The sequence below is a fragment of the Dinoponera quadriceps genome, unplaced genomic scaffold (assembly GCF_001313825.1).
Source record: "Dinoponera quadriceps isolate SergipeBrazil2010 unplaced genomic scaffold, ASM131382v1 scaffold3414, whole genome shotgun sequence".
Lineage (NCBI taxonomy): Eukaryota > Metazoa > Arthropoda > Insecta > Hymenoptera > Formicidae > Dinoponera > Dinoponera quadriceps.
In genome coordinates this window covers 14,862-22,377 of record NW_014557400.1, presented here as the reverse complement: position 1 = coordinate 22,377, position 7,516 = coordinate 14,862, and the positions used below count along the sequence as shown (strand labels likewise).

The 7,516-nt window shown below is 40.5% G+C and overlaps 1 pseudogene; it reads left to right on the top strand.

The window, feature by feature from the left end:
- Positions 1–392: 392 nt before the first annotated feature.
- On the top strand, positions 393–1,210 carry LOC106749073 (annotated as a pseudogene).
- Positions 1,211–7,516: the final 6,306 nt, after the last annotated feature.

The following is a 7,516-nucleotide window of genomic DNA, read 5'->3' as shown; positions in this document are numbered from 1 at the left end:
AAAAACGGAATCACGATATCGAGCAACGGATCTTGGCGAAAACGCGGATTCACATCTTTATATGGTTTAATTTCTCTCAACGGATGGCACACTGGCAAAATTCTTGATTTTATAGTAAAATCAAAGTACTGCAAATCTTGTGAATATTGGAGTAAAAAACAAGAGACAGAAGAATACGCGGAATGGGCAGAACAGCACGCAAGCGAATGTCAAATAAACCACGAGGGATCGGCGGGTAAAATGGAGGTCGACGCGGCAATTGAAATGTTTCAGCACTCCGAAACATTACATAGCTTAAAGTACGTAAGTTATATCGGCGATGACGATTCTAAAACATTTAAAGGCATTACTGAAGCGGAGCCATACGAAAATACAACAGTAACGAAAAAAGAATGTGTTGATCACGTTCAGAAACGAATGAACATCAACCTCCGAAACTTGAAAAAAAATACAAGAGGCTTGGGAGGGAAAGGACAATTGACAGGCAAAGTCATCGACGAACTGTCAATTTATTACGGGTTAGCCATTCGTCGGAATTGTGATTCAACTGAAGAAATGAAGAATGCTATTTGGGCAACGCTTGATCACAAAATGTCAACAGATGAAAATCCGCAACATGATCGTTGCCCGAAGGGTGAAGATTCTTGGTGCTCGTGGCAAAGAGCGAAAGCTACAAACACTTTAGACGAATATCAACACAATTTNGAAGATTCTTGGTGCTCGTGGAAAAGAGCGAAAGCTACGAACACTTTGGACGAATATCAACACAATTCACCTATGCGCGCTGAAGTGTTCGAAGCTATAAAGCCGATATACGAAAGACTTACGTCGGACGATCTTCTCACTCGTTGTATCGGAGGCTACACGCAAAACAACAACGAGAGTTTCAACTCAACTGTGTGGGCGATGGCTCCGAAAACTGAATTCTGGCAAAATGATAGTGGATATTGCTACAAGTATTGCTTCATGTGTCTTCAACGATGGACTAAGATCAATTTTGCACATATTCGATGTCATGAAGATGAAAATTGGACCAAACAGTTACAATGTGTGCACGAAGATAGATGCGAACCGTATCAAGAAAGCGGAACAATCACTCAGTGTCGGCGCAAAAGAAGCCCGCATGCAATTGAAAGCTTTCCAAAAGGAAAAAGAAGCCGAAGAGGTTGATGTAGAAGAACAATTGTACGGCGCAGGTATTGCAGATTAAAGGTATATACGAATTTAATATGATTTTATAGTACTTAAAATTTTAAACGCGTTTTTCTCGAAATCACTTTTTTTGAACTGGCCGAAGACATAACTCGAGGAAATCTTCACCGATCCATACGAAATTTGGACAGTACATTCGAAATACCTTTCTCCGGAGACGTAAGTAGGATTTATTTTTTATACTGCATAGTTTTTTGGTAATCAACAATTTTATGTCGTTTTTTATAGTAAAAATTTTAACTTTTTGTTCAAACGTGCACCATTTCGCGAAAAAACAAAATATCGAAAATATCCTACTTACGTCTCTTGCTGTTGTTATATAGAAACTAAAAAAATTTTATTTTTTGTTCCAGGACCAAAATTAAGGAAATTATGTCTTCGGCCATGGACCCACTGAAAAAAAGGCGTCTTCGGAGAAATGCTGGACAGCCGCCATTTTGAAATTAATTAACATGAAAAAATTTGTATTTGTACTTTAAAACCTATATTATAAAACCTATTTCACAAATTTTCCATTGATCCTTTTGTTGAGTCACAAAAAATTCATAAAATATGCCCATTTTTTCGCGCTCTAGACCAGCTTCCCCCCTTAAAGTTGTAAGAAATTAATGGTTTTTTGGGTCTATTTTTTGAGGTTATGAGAAACCCTGACGTGATGGGGTTAAACGGACCTCGGATTCGGATTCAGCGGCTCAAAATACATAAGAATAGCCTAGCCACTTGTCTCGTGCAGAAAAATTTTTTTTTTGTGGGCCTGTGTTATCGATGTCTGAAAGCTTTCTTTGAAACTCTAAAACTTCTGTTACATACATTATTTTTAAATAATGGAATATTTAAATAATTAGTTGTTCCGTAACTTTTGGCAGATCCTGTTTAATAATGAACAATAATATTAATAAATACATAATTATAAAAATGTAATATTTATAATGTATGGCCATATAAAAAAATGTACATGAATAATTGCGTGCGAGCTATTTTCTCGTCTTTCTTTATGGTTTTATTATCTCAATATATTTGTCTTCTTCTTATAATCCCCATTCCATTCTTCTTTTATATTTTTATTTATCCTGTTGAGAACATACGTGATATAATAGCTGAAAGTTAGTCCTTGATTACCTAGCCAACATATACGTACGTATAATCTTTAATGCAATGTAACTAACCTGATAACTAACATGTAGCGCACATTTGTCAGTTCTGTCTAGTCTGTTTTTCTAGCTGGTTTTGCTTAGTCTGTGTCAATAAATAGTCTGTATCAATAAGCAAAAATAAGATAAAAAGTTCTAGAAATCGTAGTATATAAAGTCATTTCTCTTAAATTTTAATACATTCGACATGTATCTTACGTTCAGTAAGAGTTTAATATAGAAGTTCAGCTTTCTGCACATTGTACTAAAAATACAAAACGTAGGGAAAAATGGAACAATACTGCTCAGTAGGTAGTTCCAGGCATCTGTATATCTCGATCGTAGACAATACGGATTGAATTATTATAAGGTCCTTTGTGAAAGCCGAAGGTAACATCAAATAAGACCCTAAGTATAACAGCTGTCATATATTTATAAATTAGGCCTACTTGTACAAAAAGTCTTCCAACATTTCGTAAATAATACGCAAAATTTTGAGTTATTCATTAACTGTTTGAGTGCCACGCGTCTCTGCTGTTTCCCCGTCCAAATGTGCCAAGAAGCGCTTTTTTGCTTGTCTTATTCCCCATCCAGAAATGCCAAACGGCGCGATAGCGCTTGTCTTATTCTCCGATGATTGCATCCAAATGTTAGATTGCAATTAAAATTCGTTCTTTTATCAGTTATCTCATTATTTCATTTTTATCTAAAACGGAATGGTAGCCATAAATTCGCGCATTGACAGAAGCCGAACGTGTGTCGGTTATCGGCTTCGTAGCCTAGAACGCTGGTACTTTTCGAGCAAAACAGAAGAAGCGCAAAATCGCTCCTTGGCACTCAAACGGTTAAGGAAGTCACTCTATATTGTCATTTTCAATTATTAGTTACTTGAAATTTTGCGTGGATGTTTACGAAATAAAAAAATCAATATTTAATAAAATGAATATAACAAAAGTTTTAGGGTTTCAAGAAAACCTTTCTTTCTGACATCAATAATTGCTTGATATTAGAATGACTTTGAAATTCGTTATTACGGTCATCTTAAAAATCTTAAACAGCTCGCCCCATTTTATGTTACATTTTCTTATAGCTGACCCTGATATATTTCCGGAACACTGGTTACACACCTTTTTTTCATAAGAAGTTTCCGAGTTATCAGGCTTGAATATTTTAATACCGTCGACATTAGCATTATCCAAGGTATATCGAATGCAGGTTGCACGGTTGGAATTCTATCTCTTGTGTGCGTGCGTGCGTGCGTGCGTGTATGGGTGTGTATGTGTGTGTGTATGCTTGCCTGCAAAGATGAGGACACCATTGTGCGTCATTCCTATAGCATTTAATGACTCCAAGACTTCTTTACTGTATGTGCTGTGACGCTGTGACGATGCAAAATATTGCCCGTCACTCAGGTGGTGGCCTGACCGAGAGGGAACCGGGGGCCCGCGCCTTCTCGCGGAAAGAGGGCGGCGGAGTGCCGATTGCGCACAGGACGGATACCCGCGGCTTTGATGATTCTTTTTTTGAATGGAGAAATTCGCGAGCCAGGACAACGGACAAAGGGAAGAGCCGACGGAGAGGAAACTAGAGAGACATGCAGAAGAACGGGGAGAGATGCGCCAGGACGAAGGAACGGCAACGGAAAGCGGGATGGCCACATTGCGAAAGAGAGGCGCAATGTCCCGCGACCCGGTCGCAGATCAGGATCCCGCGGTAGGCCGCCCGGGACTCCTCGAACGACTGCGAGCCCTAAAATTTGCCGGATTCCGCCCCGAAAAGAGCAGGCGAAAAGGCGTCGAAAACCAGCAGTAACAGACGCGAGGTCCCGCGAACATCCAAAACAAATGATTCGACCGAAGGAACCAATCAGGAGCCGCGTGGCGCGACAATAGATCCCTGAGGCGGTTGTTCATTACTGTGCAAAGCTCGTCACTGTGCGGCCCGCAGGCGTGCGAAGCGGAAGTGTGAATGAGCGAGCGAGCGAACGAGCGAACGAGCGTGCGAGAACCCGGACCGTGGCTGTGTCCAGGAAGGAGCTCCAGGAGAGGAGAGGCGAGCTTCCGGTGGCGGCGGGTGAGCGAGGCCTCATACAGTCGCGGGCTAAAAAGTCGAGTCGCAATTAATTCCGGGGAAATAGTATTGCGAGTAAATTCGAGAGGTTGCCGCCGCTTCTCGGCGGCAGGCGAAGTCGTGAATACTCCCGGTAATTGCCGCCGCTTCTCGGCGGCTAGCAGGAAGGAACTCGATCGTTCTAAAACAGTGCCGGTCGCACAGTCCGCGCTGATTCGAAATCCGAAGGCGTGCGTACGGACTCGCGCGTAATTAAGACGATTGTGCGTAGGGACTGCTGCTGGCGGGCGAGTACGTCGGGGAGTACCGACCCGGCCAGGGCAGCCACTACTGCCGGGAGAGATACCCGGCTGGCGCCCAACTTAGGACTCGGAGAGATTCGCTCAACGGTTGCCGGGCAAGGGAGCTGAGAACGCGACGCGAGTCAAATTAATTGCTGCCATCGAACGGCCTAGATCCGCGGCTGGAAATTACGTTTCACGGAACAACTGGCTAGAGACGCTCCTTTAGAATCCGTTGCCGAATCTCCCGGAGAAGGAAGCGAAGCCGCTGTTCGTGAGCAGGCTAACCGAATCGAACGTTATATCCTGGTCGGTTCTGACGCGGAACCGATTATCTCACATGACCGCTAGCTGATCGAATAACATCTTCTTGTACTCTTGCGAACTAAAAGTAAAGCTTTGTCATTTGTTATTTTTAAAACGTCTTGTCGAACTTCTTTACTTCTCCCGGCTCCCCACCGACAGAACAATACATATCAAAGGAGCGCGACTAAGAACCACGACGCTCTCCGGCACGGAATCGCGCGGAATGCGATTCCGCAGATCGTTGTTACGGAAAATTTGAGCTAGCCAAGGCAAAGCTGCTGCCGCTTGACAAGCGGGAGCGAAGTTGACCACCAAAGGACAAAGCGCCGGGCGTAAAGAAAATTGGTCATAGCGCATGTGCGTATACGTGTGTGGCGTGCATTCAGACGTCAACGTCTGTCGTGGATAGTGGGTGTGCTTATTATCCTATCAAATGTTCAAACTGATGGCCTTCTGCTGTTTGACAGTGTCCCAAGCAAACATAAAATGTATTTATAACATTTCTCAAAAATTCAATATTCTTTCTTATAGATATTCTATATTTCTAGGTTTCGTTTCATAATGCTTACTTTTTAACTCTTTGTGCTCGAGGCCTTTTTCGTTCGAGCCAACCAGCAACTCGAGAGGAGTTAGCTGCTCCCTCTTATTTTATAAGTTTTTTACAGTTAACTTAAAATGATTTCTGACACAATATAACACTTTAAACATGTATATTTTAACATTTTACATATCTTCATAGTTCAAAGAAAGACATTTGTTAAACATTACATTCTATATTTGTGCTTCGTATGGTATTTTATAAAACAATCTCCAAGATGCATCCTTAGCTTGTCGGGGCAAGTGTCACAGTAATATACAGTTTTTCCATGCTTACTGGGCTCAGTAACTTTGAGAGAAATATTCTGAATGACAAGAAAGTTGATTTCGAGCTAACGTCGAAGACAGAGTCCGACACGCGGTAGCGAGCGTTTTTGAGACAAGATATCTCTGTAGCTATTATCTCATAAGATTACACACAAAGGGCTAGGAGTAGACTCGTGAAGCGATATTCGTTATGTCAAATCTAAATAAACACCGTTATCACTCGATTTTCCGCCTCGATCCGAGTGGTGCCTGAGAGGCACCTCTCGAGCGCAAAGGGTTAAATGTCCCTAGTAAAGAAAATCAAACGTACTTAGATCATGAGATCTTGGCGGCAATTCTATCGTACCTCTTCTACCAATACATCGACAAACAAAACTTTTATGTGAAAAATGACGAACATTTAAACCGAAATGAGGTAGAGTCCCATCTAGTTGAAACCAAACACGTTCAGAAGCATCTCCAACGATGTTTGGGATAGTTTGTACCACTCTGTTTTGCAACAAATAAATTACTGTCGTCTAATTCTCATTAAGAAAAAATGGCTATATGATACGATTAAAGAATATCCTAGATCAAACATTAAACTTCTGGGGATACTGCGTGTGACAGTCTCTCATACAGTAAGGATTTTCATTAGTCCAGTACCGCAAATTATGCTAATTAACTGATGCATTTAATTCAAAAGTACCTTCATCGCAGAAACAAATCTAAGTTAAGAATTTATTATTATCATCAAATCGTGTCATCATTATATCGCAGAATACAATTCTCCTGTCAAAATCGTTTTTGGACAGCTCCTCTACCAAAATATATTTTATACGGGTCATACTTATATTAGTGTAGAATTCTACAAACCGATGTTATACTTATTTCACTTTGTTCTGATAATTTAGTAGGCGTTGTATGAGGATTTTCTATGGTACATAGCAAAACCACTAGAGCTTTATCATCGTTGGTGGCGTCTTTAATTTTTCCAGATCTTAGTTCGTCTTTAATTAATGCAGTTCTTTTAAAACGATCAACATTTCGCTACAAAGATGACTTTGAAATTGGGATACGATTAATGTATTGTTAAATAATTTGGTTATTTCTTGATAAAACGTAAATCTATCACCAAAACCTCATATGTTAAGAATAGCAATGATTTCTTTTTTAATTAAATGCATTGTCCGAAATAGAAAAAATATACTAAATGAAGAATGAATAATGTTAATGTGGGATAGTTAATATCCACAGATGGATATTTATGATTTACCAAATGTGCTGAAGCTGCGCCAGTTCTGTGTGCGTGAACACGAACGCTCTGCGCGCGTAAACGTACGCCACACATGCACAACTTACATACACACGCGCGCGCGCGCACGCACGCAAAAGTGGTGTAAATCCAATCTTTCCGTCCAACCTTATCGTTGTGTACTTGAGAAGGTTTAATTCCGGCGGTATTGCAACTTTCGAGCCCCATAATTTATCATCGTTGGTGGCGTTGGTGACATAATTCGGAAAGTTCTTATGGAAAAAGTTTTTAACCAGTGTTCCTAAAACATCACAGCGTCATCTATAAAAATATCTAACGTAAAATAGGAGGTATCATTTAAGATTTATATGTTTACCTTAACAACGCTTTTCGATATTATTCTAAGGTCAACCAATTAT